General features: G+C 25.8%; 2 protein-coding genes across 3 annotated transcripts in view; one reads left to right on the top strand and one right to left on the bottom strand.

Annotated features, from left to right (window-relative positions):
* The window catches only part of LOC132927401 (enkurin-like), a 50505-nt gene extending 45066 nt beyond the window's left edge, over positions 1-5439 (bottom strand). Inside the window, exon 1 of the mRNA XM_060991921.1 lies at positions 4874-5439. The gene's annotated coding sequence lies outside the window, so the exon portion shown is untranslated. The remainder of the gene's footprint in view (positions 1-4873) is intronic.
* Positions 1-15914, top strand: part of LOC132927398 (uncharacterized) — a 199823-nt gene that overhangs the window by 24214 nt on the left and 159695 nt on the right. The gene's annotated exons all lie outside the window — the stretch shown is intronic.

Here is a 15914-nt window from a genome sequence, read left to right as displayed (position 1 = left end):
TATTATTCATTTTAGCAATATTGTTTTGTAATGAAGATAAAATTATATGAATATTTATAATAATAATATTATGGTACCTACAATAATAATTTTTGGGTTCGTTTTTCTTGTTCAAAAATAATTTTATTAAGTTTATAAAAACGATATACGACTTTCACACTCGTATTTACTTTTTTTGTCGTAGGCTTAATGCCTATCTATAAATTTCTAAAATTATTATTTTACAAGCTTGATTTTTAATCGTAACTATATTATAGTTTCTTTGGTAGAAAATTATTACTATTGAAAAAAAATAAAATCAAGTATTTTTTTTTTCATTCAGCAGCAAATTTCATATTTTCATTGTAAAAATATTTCAAAATAATATTATGTCAACATTAATTCATTATAAAATACAATTTAATATAGTAATGTCGGTCTGATGTAATGTTAAAGAATAATAGAAAAACATGAGTACCTAGAAGTCGCGATAACATAATAATATTAACAATAGCACTACAATAATTTGAAACTGAATAATATTTTAATAAATTATTATTTGTTATTATAATCACAATATACACTATTACAGTGTTGATAGTTATGTTAATAAATATTATTTTTAAATTTGGATTTACGAAAATCTAATTTGTTATTTTCTGGTTCACGGTAATATTATAATAATACGCACCTAGTTCGAAACAATTATATATATTTATTGTACTATTACAATATTTATAATATTAATGATAAATTAAAAACTTACACACTAGGCACAGAAAATAACAAAACTTTTTCATAACATTGATAAAGATAATTTACTAATGAGTAATAATAAGAAAATAAATTGAAGACTGAGGAAATATTATAATTGGTAAAAAAACATAAAAATTGTATCTAAAAATTAATAGAAAGGGAAATGCATAAAATAAAGGAAGTGTGGTTAAAATATCATTTAATAAGATTTAAAATTCGGGGAAAAATATGATTGTTAGAATATGCATAAAAACGAACAGAATCAGTTGGGACGTTTTAATAATACACAATAATGAGATACTTATGATACAATCATTATAGATAAAGATGAGAAAATGAATACCTGAACAAATTTACGTTTATGAGATATGAATATAATTGACAGATTACTTGATTTTGATCAAATAAATTACTTACTAATCAAACTATTGGTTTTAAGCCTCCCCCGTAAAAAACAACATTGCAAATATCACATCCAACATCCAAAATGGATAGGTAGAGAAAATAAAGTTAATATTTGTAACCTGATATTTATAAATAGTACTATAATATTTAGAAATAGATTTACAGATACAAAATTAGATTGTTCCATGATTTCCAGATAAATAACACAACACGTTATTATATCAGATTACTAATAAATGTATAATCTAGAAACTAAATACAATTAGTTATTTATCAAGTTATTGTAAAAAAAAAAATAAAAAATTGGGCGTTGTTTCTTTGAGCACCATTTTTTTTTTTTTTTTTTACTTTAGAATAATCATAGGTCATTTGAGCTTGATTTGTATAGTAATTTGAGTGTAAATTTATACTGATCTATGTAAGACGAGGATATTTTATAAAGGGAAAAAATAATAATTCAACAAATTTCTCCAATCACTGCTGTGATTTTAAACGAAATTTTAGATTTTTTTTTATAAAAATGTCGTTTATTAGGATTATATAGTAAAGTATTATTTGCTTAATTTATTTAAGAATTCTAATTAATCAATATTTATTGATTTGTACCCGTAATAAATTACACATTAAAAAAAAAAAATTTAGTTGTGACTAAATATCACTATTTAAACTTCAATAACAAACATAATAAGTACTATTGTGATAACAATTTAAATATTCAAACTAAATACATTAATGTATTATATCAGTGTTCGTAACGTTCACTTAAAAAATGAATTCGTTCACGTTCACGTTCAGTTCTCAAAAAAGGAACTCGTTCACGTTCACGTTCGTGTTTTTTTCAAACGAACTCGTTCACGTTCACGTTCTTTCACAAAATGAACCTGTTCATGGGTCGTTCATTTAATTTTTTTTTATGAATCATTAACCTGCAGTAAATATAAAAATTCATAAACATATACGACTCAAATCAAAAATAAAAATTTAATTTAAATTAGAGCATATATAATTTTTAAAGTATCTGAATTATATTTTTAATATTTGACATGTTATTTGAGTTGCAATCAAATATCATAGGAATTATAATGAGAAAACACATATTTTATACATATATTTATTAAATGATAAATAAATTGAACGTCTTAAAAATCGATCAAATTCATTAAAAATATAAACGTCGTTCACGTTCACGTTCTATTTGAAAAAAACGAATGACGTTCACATATCGTTCACTAAATATGAACGTGAACGTGTGAACGTGCGTTCATAAACGACGTTCTTTCCAAACACTGTATTATACACATGCTCATAATTTTATAATATTGTATTGTACAATAAATAATTAACAAAAAAGTACTGAAATTTAAAAGCTAGTAATTTATAAACTAGTTTGAATATATTATAATTACGTTCATTCAGACTGTGACAATTATCTACCCATTTTACTCGGATAAAACAATTTTACCTACCTAACATGGCTTGCTCAAGTTAGTCATTGAAATTGCGCTCACACTTGAACTACCTTGATTTTATCTAATTACTCCCAAACGTGCAAATTAAATCTCCTCAATTCATCCTTAAAATAATATTAAATATCAGTTCAGTAAAACTGTTCACTTAATTGACTATACTATCATAACTAACTAAAGCAACCGTAATTCAAAAGGCGATATTACTCAAAATGTTTAAAAATATTGATTGATATTCAGTGAATCGAATAATTGTAGGATGATTAGTTAAATCAAAACTAAAATAATTTATCAAGTGACGAAGAAAAGGCAAAGCAAACAAAAAATGTTAAAAGTACTACTTCTTTTTTACTATGACACAATTATCACGAGCGCTACAGAGATAATAATTTCAATATGTACTATATGATATATTTTTACTATAATATTACATTATAGTACATTTTTAATGATAGATATAACACATGGTATATTATTTAATTTAATGGGTATAATGGGTATAATATATTAGACGTATTTTTGTCAACTGACGAAAAACCAAAATTGCTAACGTTTTGACGATCGACGGTGTGGTGTACCTAATATTATAAGACTTTAGAACAATTAGGTATAATGTTTAGATATGAATATAATATACTTGTATAGGTAATTATTCTTAATTGTAATAATTCAATTACGGACTTTAATAATATTAAAAGTGCACGATGAATATTGCCTTACAAATATATAGATATAATAGTTACATGACGTAACATTACAAAATATATGAATCCAGTGTTTCCGTTTTTAATTAATTAAATTATTTGGTAAAGCCCAAATGTTAGTTTTAGCTTATAAAATTATGGTATGTTTACATAATATTTGAATACACATGGAGCTTACAAATAAAATTGCAAGCATGGCATTAAAAATGTCTAAACAAGTTTTTTTTTTTTATTATTGACAAGTTTATAAAAAATTAACATCGTATTTATATTTTATATGAGTATGATTAAACTATAAAATAATAAGTAGCTGTAAAATATCTTTTAATAATTTTTAGTTACATTTAATGACCAATGTGGACATACGGGTCGTATAATAAAATGTTAAAATGTAAAATTAAGTTAAAAAATGAGTGGAAATAATAAAATCTTCTTTTCATTTTTATTTAATATAGACTAATTAAATTATTTATGTTTTCCTATAACATGAATACGTTATAATTATTCATTTCTATGCAAATTTTACAAAGAATATAAATAATTAAGTGGGTAAATGCCTTAAATCATTAACAAATACATTAAAAATATAAATTTGCGTTAAGAACATTTATAGTAAATGTTTTATTTTTAGATTTTTTTTATGTATGTTACGGATTCGTGCGTGGAAATAAGTGATTATTTATTATTATTTTATTATCGATTTCAGTATTATTGGATTTTTATCTTTTTTTTCTATTAAATATCAAATTATTTTAATTTTTAAATTATAATCCGTTTTGAATTCGAGAGAACTAAGACATATTTTATAATAAATGTGAAAATTGCGTCGAGTGGGAATTATTACGTTGTTTTTCGTCGAATTAGAAACAATAAAGTATCGTCTACTCCCCCAGGTGTTTGGGTAATAATAATCAGTTACTCTTTTGTGCATCTCAGCGGGAGTGCTGGTATTTTGTAAACAGTGAACCACATTTTCGAATGTTTCATTTATTTATTATTATTTTTATTTATTTTTTATAAACGTTTAAAATTAATCTCGAGTTTACGGACATGTCTTAACACTTATAATAAAATCGAAAGACAATTGATAGTAACTATAATTCGGTGTAAAAACAAACATGACATTCAAACGAAAAAACTAAAAAAAAAAAATAATGAAATCGTTTGTTACAGAGTAGAATTAAATTACATATAAGAGGTGGTGGTATAAGGTACGGCGTTAATTAGTAAAATAAGGAGGAAATATACGTAATACACCACGAGTGAAGTAGGGTCAATGGTACGTACGAATAAAGGGACGATATGCGTATATGAGCAACGATTGTTATCCTTTTGTGGGATGCCGCGGAGTATCACATCCGGTGTGCAGCACACGTTAATCGATTAAATTTATATATAAGACCCAAAAAGGTAGAGACTATATGGGTATCCGTATACGTATGTTTAAATGTCTGGGGTCATATTGAGATCGTTTGGGGGTCTCTTTTCTTTATGGCGGTCCGCGCATTATTATTCCACTACTATTATTTATCATTAAATGTACAAATACTCGAATGCACTTACCTTGGCCGTAATCTGTGCTGTCTCTGTAGTCGTGATGTTGTAGTGTTATTTCAAAAATATCTCAACGCTATTAGATTTGGAGCTCGGCATCACTCATATAGCGAATCGGTTTGATTATGACGTTATGTTATACGATCCCGTGCTTTGGTAGGTAGATTAATATTATTATGATGTTGAGCTGTGCCTCTGCCACAGTATTGGGTAATTTAATTAGACATAAGTAAATCGAAAACCGTTAACGTATATTATTATAATAATAAAACTATAGTTGCTATTTATTCTATTTTTAACGAATATCTATCTAATCTTAGTTGAAATTTAATGTTGACTTAATCTTGTATCGGAGAATATAACTTAACTTGGACTTAATGTTGTATATTCTATCAGTAAGGTTTTTGGATCACGTGGTCGTGTTACCCGTTAAGAACTGTCGGACCGAATGAAATTCAAGACCGGCCAACTATTGAGAATAATATGTTCTGAATATCTATATTTTTGACAGTATACCGCTTAACCAATTGGGCGTAACACGATTCCTCCACCAAAAATATACATTTTTTCCCACTACCTTTTTTCACCAATACTCGCTTCTGCCAACAAAATGTTTATATATTATTAAAATGTATTACACAGTACATTTATTTAAAACATATTATTAAAAAACAATATTACACATCTTAATAAAATCATTATAAATTTCGAGTGGGTGTATTAATTTTACAATTTTGTGTTTTTTCCTGATATTACCAATTTTAATAGTAAATAAAGAGCTTGGATTTCAATTTCAATATATTTTCTGGTAGGTAAGTAAATTTAGTTAGTAATTTAGGGAGTTAACTATTGTAAAAAAATTCCAATACTTTATTTTTTTATAAACAAGATTAGTAAAAATTGTAATTTGCACTCAAAACCGTTTTCGACAAAATTAATTTTTTTATTTGGTTAGATAGTAAATTTTCACCAAATATTGGTTTATATTTATTAGCATAATATTTATAATATACTATATAGTATTTATAATTAACCAATATTTCAATTTTTGTTGAGCTATTTATATACATGTGCAATTTAAAATTTTTTTATTATTATATATTTTTGTTAAGTTGTTAATAAAAATTGTATTATAATTAAATTTCATTAGATAAAAATAAAATTTAATAATTAAATACAAGATTTATAATAATAAAAAAGTTGAGAGTAAGTTCATGATAATTTTTATAACAATTGAAGTTAGATTTTTTGTACAGATTTTTGCAAAGTATTTTGTAGTTAAAAATTAATCAAATTTTAAACATGTATACTGAAGATTTGAAAAAGTAATAAAAGGTTCTACACAAATTGTTATTACTGAAATAAAAAAAAAGTTAAGTGTATTTCCAAAAATATTTTATTAAAAGTGTCTGAAGTTTAAATTTTAAAGAAATATTCGCACATAAAACAACAATTTCTTGTTAAATTTTTTTTTTTACGTTATTGTAATTAAAAAACGAATAATTTTAGATACTTAATATTTTAGAAACTGTTAATATAAATATTGTCTGTACATGATGTAATTTTCAAATTAGTTTAATTCTTTTGGAGCTATTAGAACACATAATATGATATTTCAAATATAACTTTTGTGATGATTTAAAATTAAAATGTATATAACATGTTATATACACAATGCCTTATAAAAACATAAAATGGATTATTTTTAGTCAATCGAACTATTTATACCACAAATCTATTCACACCTTTTAATCGGCATCGACTCAGAAGTTATTAAAAATATTAAATTATAATACAAATATTATTTAATTTAATAATACAATATACAATATACAATACAATATTATGTATATTTATTGAATTAAAATAAAAAAAAAATGTTTAGTCGAATTTATATATATTATATACTTAATTATAAATAAAATAATAAAAGCAAGTTATAATAATTTATTATACAACATCGAATTTTAATTAAAATTAAAACAAAATACTATATACTTAAGATTGTAAAATATAATTTTTGCAAAAATGTACCTGAAATTTAAAACACAATTACGATTAAAAATATATAGCATAGTATTTTAAAATTTTACTAAATTATTTTATTTTTGTAATCTGATACCTAGCATTCGATCGATATTCTTTAAAATATAATATTATGATCAACTTCTGAAGGTTATTGTTCGGTACCGGTACTAAGTTTTAATAATATTGCTAAATAAATGATTTTACTAAAATATACAATACCTATTAAACATTTTTTTATAAATGGTGTAGTATATTAAAAAGCTTTTAATAGTATAAACATTATTTTAGTATAAGCATAGTCAATATTTCATTTTTTGGAAACAAGTATTGATGAAAAACGGTAAGCTATACTTTTGGTGGAAATGGGTACCGCCCAACTAATAATTAAGGACTGATTAAAACCCAAAAGTAACTTGACATTCAGCACTAGTTGCTTAATTATATATTCTTCTTGCAAGGTTCTTTGACACGATCAAGTAACCTGTTAGGGCAAGATTTAACTTCAATACCATCATTAAGAATTGGTAGCATTAAGAATATATTATTTACTACTTTTGAACATTGACACTTTCGGTACTGCTGCTTAACCAATTAAAGATCGATAGAAATTCGTAAATATCTAAATATTCATATACCCACTTGTGTTATGTTTAAAGTACCAACTTAGTTACCATAGGTTGATTTGTAACTTAATTTTTAGTTATTTAAAATATTGAAATACTACTAATGCAACTTAAATTAGTCTACATGCACTACTAACTTATTCATACAATTCTAAATTATTTAATTCACTTTAATAATAGCTATATTATCAAGATCGTATAGATTTAATGAACCTTTAAGTAAACTTTGCCGTTTGTGTCTAGGTTTCGGATAAATAATTGACATGTACAATTTAGTTTTAATATCTACTTCATAATTAATATTTTTTTTTCGTTTTGTTTATTGTAACATTGTGTACACGTTTTACCCGAATGGGCGTTAATAAATAAATAATCTAAAAAATACAGACTATTTATTTTATTTATTTAAATGAACACCTCGAAGGGGCAATAAATACAGGTAAATGATAAATACTTACAAAGTTACAACTATATCAAACAAAATGATAATTTAGAAAAAATATACAGCAGTAATTTGAGAAATATTTATTACAATATTTTTTTTAATTTGGCGAGAGTAAAAATAAAAATAATATATAAGTAACTATTACAATGTTTTAAAAATCGATACTTTGGATTATTTGCAATTAAGTTATTAGAAAAATAATGAACCAGAAAGGGAGGATTGTTTTTTAAGTTAAAAAATGGTACTTTAAAATTATTTTATTTTAAAAGTTTAGGACAAATGAATAGCCCAAAAATCAACTGATAAATAACAGCTAAATTATCAAATAAACCTATAGAAGTTAATGATTCTAAACACCAAGTTTCTTAGCTATAACATCCAAGCCTATAGCGACCTTTCTTAGATTAAATACTATTATTCTCAAAATTCTAGATTATGATAATATTATGTTAATGAATACTTTAAGGTTTGTATCAAATATATTTGTCATAAATCAACGAAACGAGTAATTTTAAGAGTAATAATACAACATAGTTAATCTTACGAGTCTACGATCATATCCAATACTCGAGGTTATATTATAATTTGATATAAGGATGTTTAGGAATAATTCATTCACTCAGAAAATAAAATGATAACGTGAACCGATGTTGCTGATTTACTTATGTGTGTTAATGATTAAACGATGAGGCACTGATTTCCTGTTTTAATTAGGTAGCTCTTATAAGTGGTCAAAAAAACCGTTTCACCTCTATTTTTGGTGTTTATTGGTTGCATGGACCATTTATTCCGTAAAATACATCTGTATACTGTTATGCATAATTTAGATCAGATTTCGGGAGCGTAGAATGTTTGTTATGTTTCATAGAACACATACCTAACAACTGGTGTCTGGTGTGTTATAACAAAACGTTTGATCGTAAGTACGTACACGAGGAATGTGTAATTCTATATTCCATAAGATCATATCAGAATTATCTATTTCTACTAATTAATAAATAGAATAATATTACATTTTATATAAATATGTGATATATGTATGAAAACGTTTTATATTATAGATATTTTTAAAAGTAAAATAATGTAAAAAACAAAAATACCACAATTTTTGAAAAAATTAAATTTTTTTTTTATTTCGAATAAAATTAAATGTATTAAAAATGTTTGTAAAAGCACTTTCAGGTTTAGTACCTTAAACCTTAATGCATACGTTTTGAAAAAAAATTGAAAAATAAGTATGGATACAGAATTGTATTAAGACTAAAATATAATGTTCGTAAAAGTTATTTCAGTTTAATAATAGGTATGTAGACTGCATGATGAAAAATAAATAAGAAAAATACGACAGTTTTATACTAATATTTCGTACTTGGGGTTGCGATAAAATATATAACTGAGTTGTCAAGAGCTAAAATGTAAATTGATAATGCAACTCCCTCCCACCCTTTTCCCCTACAAAATACTAATAATTTCATAACATAATATCGTCATAGGTCTTTTTATACGATTAAATTTGATTAATTAAAATATTGAACAATAGATAATAATTATACTGGTTTTATACTATCATTAGTTAGCCTCAATTTTTATACTTTTATGACCGTTTGAACTGACCTGCCGTGGTGTGTCAGGTGGGTTAGGTGTGGTGGGTCAATGTGAAAGTTTTTATTTTTATTTTAAATAAATTTCTTATAGGTATTTTATACAATATACTTAAATTGTATAACTTAAAACAGACAACAAGCTTAATTATTTATTTATTTAGACAACAGCTCTAAAAAAAATCCTTATAACTTATTATTTAAATGGAAAAGGAATATTTATATGTTTTAGTTCAAAATGCACGTGTTAACTGTTTACACATTATGCTTGTTTACTAAATGTATCGACATTACTTATCTAAAGCTTTAAATATATATAGAAAAAGAAACTTGTTGTAACAGAAATTTTTATGAAGGTGAAGCACATGCATTTTTAAATAATATAAACAGTCACTATAAAATACGTATTTCATTTCACGAAAGTACAAAATAAATTTGTTTTTAAGTTTACCTCAAAATAAGGTATGTAAATAGTATAATAATAATTAGGAGATTTTACAGTGGGCACATACATTGTTTTTAATTTTGGATTTTAGTTTGGTGTTCATAATTTAAAAAAGTAACTTTATAATCATAAGTATCAAGTATGTATAGCTAGAGTCATAAATAGACCATATTTTTTATAAACATTTTCTTTGCTCACAATATAAATCTTACGGCTATCCTTTAATTTTTAATACTTTTTCCATTAGTTTAATTTTATATCTCTTCATATACTAAAAATTTACTATTCAATATTGATTTTTATTTATGTTTTTGTAATTGTCTTAAAAGTTTCTCAAGAAATATATGCATGTTTAATGTCTAACTAGTGACTATTCGATCCGTTTTAATCATTGATAATAGTTATGGCTATTGACCAAAATGTATTGTGATAAAAATAGAGTTATAATTTTGAAGTACGAGTAAAACAAATTATATAAAAAAAAAACATTTTAAATAGGGAAAAGCAACCAATAAACTTTTATACATAACAAAATATAATGTATCGAATTATTTAATTATTTTTAAAATTAAAATAAAAACACTAAAAATGGTAATTTACGTAGCACTGAAAAATACGTCTTTTTGTCTTTATTGATACGTTTATAATTGAATAAATAAAGCAAACACGTGTAATTCTATTGTATGGTCATTACTCATTACCAATTTGTATAATGCATTGATGTCGTCGTTATAGGATCCCACGGTTGTGGTTTTATCCACTTCATATTATACCATAAATAAATGCATTTGAATTGTTGTAATAAATCAATAATTTAAAACAAAATATCGAGAAGATAAAAAAGTATAACCAAGTCTATTTCATTTTGAAGAAATGTAATGAAATACATTTGTATTATCTTTCTATCAATTAAAAAAAAAACATTGGTCTCTTCGTTATACAGTTAAGATTTTTACAGAAACGCATATTTTATGAAACAGTAATAAATAATAATTAATGAAAGACTTGACAATATTATACATTTTACTGATCGATGATATTATATTATGGTAAAACTTACCTTGATTTCCATATTTTAGTTTCAATAAAATCGCATAATTTCGCTGCGGAAATGCGTATATTTATAGTTAATTCGTTGTGGTTATCGTCTTGACACCGTAAATGTCACAATAAGGTGTTTAGCGATTAAAAACAAATACATTTTCGTATGAGATTAATTAAATTATTGGCGCGTAATTGTATCTCATATTTTCACAGAATAGGTACGATCCCTACAAATCGATTTGTTTAGCTTTCGGTTTGACTCGGAAAAACTCGTTTTCGTCCGTTTAATTGAAACGAATTTTTCGACGTACCGATCACCGATCGTTTAATCTTCTTAGACAATTTGAACCATCATCGCGGCGGCGGCGTACGGGCATCGTACAATACAATATATAATACGCGTGATGCGTAATTCGGTAAAAGGTAATTTATCATTATTAACGTAAATTCAAAACGTTATATATATATATATGTATAAGACACGTACTATGCAATACACATTTTCGATCGACGGGTTAATTCGTCGGTAGATATAATGTTTTGTATCGCGGTTATTGTGCGATAGGTATATCACATAAATTTCCCGCCGGAACGTAGTTCGACCGCGGACGGTATAATATGCTACAGCAGATATACAGTTGCGCGTGTATTATATTGATTGCGCGATTTTTCTTTCAGATTTTCCTCTCCGACGACTGTAATTAATGTGCCGGCCGGCCGTGAAATGATGGTTATTGGTTATATTCGCATATACGATATAACGATGTATATTATATATAATATATAAAATATAATATATATATATATATATATGTATATATGTATATGTATGTATGCTATATCTAAGGTGTATATCCATATCATCCGTACACGTATGTGATGGAAACACGCCATTTCGAAATCGAATAGTTTTTACGGAAATAAATAAACCGCGGGGCGTTATAAATTATTTGGCGGTATTCACCTGAGACAATGCGAACTCGCCCAAATCGCAAGAACGATCGCGAGTCACCGGCGATTGATGGTATATGTCTCGAAATCTTTCCTTTGTACACACACACACACACACACACAGACACTCGTAGTTATATATATCTACACCGCAGCGACTCGTCCAAGGGTTTCGTATGGATTTTTTTTTTATTATTATTATTATTATTATTATTATTATTATTGTCAAACGACGAAGAACGGCATCGGCGGCGGGCGGGAGAGGGATGGCGGGCGAGATGGACAGCAGAATGAGTTACGACCACCGCAGTCGCCGCCGCCGCTTTTACTGAAAGTGCGAGCGCGAGGGCGAGGAAAAAAGTGCGTTCGCGGCCAAGTGTGGCGCGTTTCGTGGCTATGGATGCGTGAGGTCGACTTGGCTGACGGTTCAAGCTTTGCAGGAGAGAAAACGAAAAAAAAATAAATTAAAGACCTCTTACGTCCCGAACGATTTGCGGGGTATCGAACGCCGCCGTGATATATTTCCTGCGGTCTATATACGTTTGTAGGCGTGTGGTAAATGGTATTAGTACGGCACATGTATTGCCGCGCGGTAGGTAGTGTAGTGCTAATAATAATCATTCGTCGTCGTTAAGTCGAAATCCGAAATTCGGGTGAAAAATGTTACACCGCGTATAACTTTCGTCTGTCGATCGGTTTTAGCGAAACTTTACTATATACGTGTGTAGTATGTATATAATATAATATATGCGTCAACAGGTTTAAATTAATTTTCCATATGATTTTGTGTGATCACGCGTCACCTACTGAATAATAATATTAGGACATATATATTATGAAATAAAACCAACGCATAACTGTTTGAATATTTTATGTAAATTAAATTAATTCAATATTTAAATTAAATCGATTATTTCTAACTATGTCGAGAGCACGTCATAAAACGTTCGTTAATCACGCGTGCTTTCACTTGAGATAAATCTTCTATAATAATTATGTAGCCGAGATACTGCATTTTTGACATACGATATATGAGAACTCAATGATTGTTCTAATATCGTTTTTATTCCTTCAAAATATCACAAACACGAAAATGTTTATACGCGTAAAGTAGTACGCGCAGCATGTGTTATTCGACTACAGTACGTTCGACATGTGTATTATTGCATATTATCAATAATTAAATGATCAATTGGTCCGTATCAATGAGCCGTAGAGCGGGCGATATTGTTATTTGAATGTCGACAATTATTACGAGATTAACCAAATCTGCCAACCGAAACAGACCAACTGCCTACTACTTAAACACATTAAATTTAAACAACAAATATAAAGTCACCTTACACACTCATCGAACATGCAGATTAAAAATACATTTCAAATACATACATATTAACAGCTAATTATTTAAACATCATCATGATGCGATAAGGTCAACTTTTAAACACAACAACTACCGACGACGGTGATGCCGATAATATTTTCACCGCCGATATCAATTCCAATTATACAAATAATAATATGTCTAAATTTAATCAAACACAACCCAGTTCACATCATTAAAGTATAAATTACTTTAGTTTTGCCTCAATTACTACTAATGAAAAAGATAGAACATGCAATAGTGTGAACTTTATATTATATTGAGTACTTACACCAAAATAAATATAAACCTAATAGCAATAGGTGAAATTATATCATCAAAGTATAATAATTATATTCGTTTCTAGAAAATCGGAAAAAATGTTTCTGTATTTTTCTATCAGATAAATTAACTAAGTATATAAATCAGAGAAATTAGTAAATAGTCAAATTTGAACAAAAAGCAATAAATTAATAATTAACATTCATGAAATAAAAATACGTATTCAAAAATAAATCCCTCACAAATTAATTGTGACGTATAACAACACATAGATATTCTTTAAAAACTAGAAAGTCCGATATAACAGATACATCAAAAAACAAATTCACCAAAAATCGAAAACAATACCGAAAAATATGAGCTTATATTAAGCTCCATAATCAATAAATGTAAATGCAAATCAAATTTCTGGCACTCTATTAATTAATGATAACGATTTACAGTCTTAAATCTTCCTTGTTGGTGTATAGGCATAATTTTAATAAAAAACTGAGGATGCTTTGCATTTTCTGACCATTTAAATTAAATTAAATTAAAATTATAATACATTAATTACTTTTTAAAGTAAAAATGTTTTATAACAATTTAACATCGAATACTAAAGTTAATTACATTTTATAATAATAAATACAATACAATAAAAAATGTATGGTACTTATGCAAGTTATACATACATCTTGCTCTGCAAATGTGTTATAACTCTAATTACGTCAATTGATTTTGTTTTAACATCTTTTTCTACGTATTATATCGATAAATCCGTTAGTTTGTCTAGCCCTATTGAAACTCTAATCCATGTATTTATGTTGCGTAAAGCAGAAATCGATCGTTCACATTTGACAGAACTAATCAGTAATCTAAATGCCACCTGAAATAGATAGTCCTATTATTACTATTTAATTATTAATATTAGTTAAAATATAGAAAAAAAAAAGTGAATAAATTACTTGTATATATTTGAATATCCATTTTTTTTCAATTATATTTTTTTATAAATCAAATCAAAATTTAGTTTTTCTGTTGTAAACAACCATCATTTCTGTTTTGAGTGATGCAATTTTAATTTTAAATAAACCCCGAAATTGTATGATATGTTATGTATAATGACTAATGTTTTAAACATATACTACGTTATTAAGGCAGGACATTTTTTTTGTTTTATATATTAATTAATAAATTATTTACTTCCATCAAAGTTCATCAAAAAAAGTTATCGATTGTAGAAGTTTGCAGTAAACTTTTGTTGAAAAAACATTTTTTAAATTCATTATTACAGTATCAAGTATTTCAAAATATACTTGATTTTTCCAATAGTTTTCAATAGAATTATCAAGACTCGTTTTCAGCAGATGTTTTTGTAGTTACAAAAATCTTTGTACTTTTTTGCTGTGTAGTTCTTTTATAATTTTTTTGGAATCTAAAATACAAAAGTAATAGTAAAAATGTGTTCAATTTTATATGACAATAGGGAATTACAAATCTTAAACATTTCATAAAAATACATACTTTTTAAAAATACTTCTAAAGAAATGTCACGGTTATCAGAAAATTCATTTATTTTTCTCCATATAATACCAAAAATGAATTATCATTTTTTTTTTCAGAAGTCCCAATCATAACTTTAATAATACCAGCCGCTTTTCCTAAAGTTGCAGTTTTTTGTTATAATTTATTGCTCAGTACATTAATTACAATCAATAATTTATGAAAAATAAACAAATTCACAACAAACAATCCTTTATTTATGGTCGAATAAATACATAAAATTAAAAAAATTAAAAATAAAAATGTTATAAAAAATTATTCATTGTTCAGTGTTTATACACCAAACGGTATTTTATTATTTAATATTTAATTAAAATGTTTAAATAACCAATATTGTATATACTTTGTGAATGACTTGACTGACATTCCTATCAGAATTGGCTTAATTTTTTTTATTTAATATTATATCTAGAATTGCTGTTCAGTTAGGTATTTAAAGTCATGTCACAAATTTTATATCGGCAAACTCAAGGTTGGTAGGGTAAATGGGTTATAGATTTAATTTTTAGTCGTAACTCATTTTTCCCGTATTTTATTTTACCATTTTTTTAAGAAAATATATATTTATATCTATTAAAACACATAAACTTTTTGCACTTTAAATAAAATAAATTTATAATAAACAATTAAAATACATTTTTTTTTTCAAAATTATAAAAATAAATACCAATATATATTTGAAAATGTCAACCATAACCAAGTTCAATCGGTGTACTATGCAAT

This window comes from Rhopalosiphum padi, chromosome 3 (genome assembly GCF_020882245.1).
Source record: "Rhopalosiphum padi isolate XX-2018 chromosome 3, ASM2088224v1, whole genome shotgun sequence".
Classification (NCBI taxonomy): Eukaryota; Metazoa; Arthropoda; class Insecta; order Hemiptera; family Aphididae; genus Rhopalosiphum; species Rhopalosiphum padi.
Note: the sequence above shows the minus strand (reverse complement) of the source record. Positions and strands in the feature narration are given on the sequence as shown.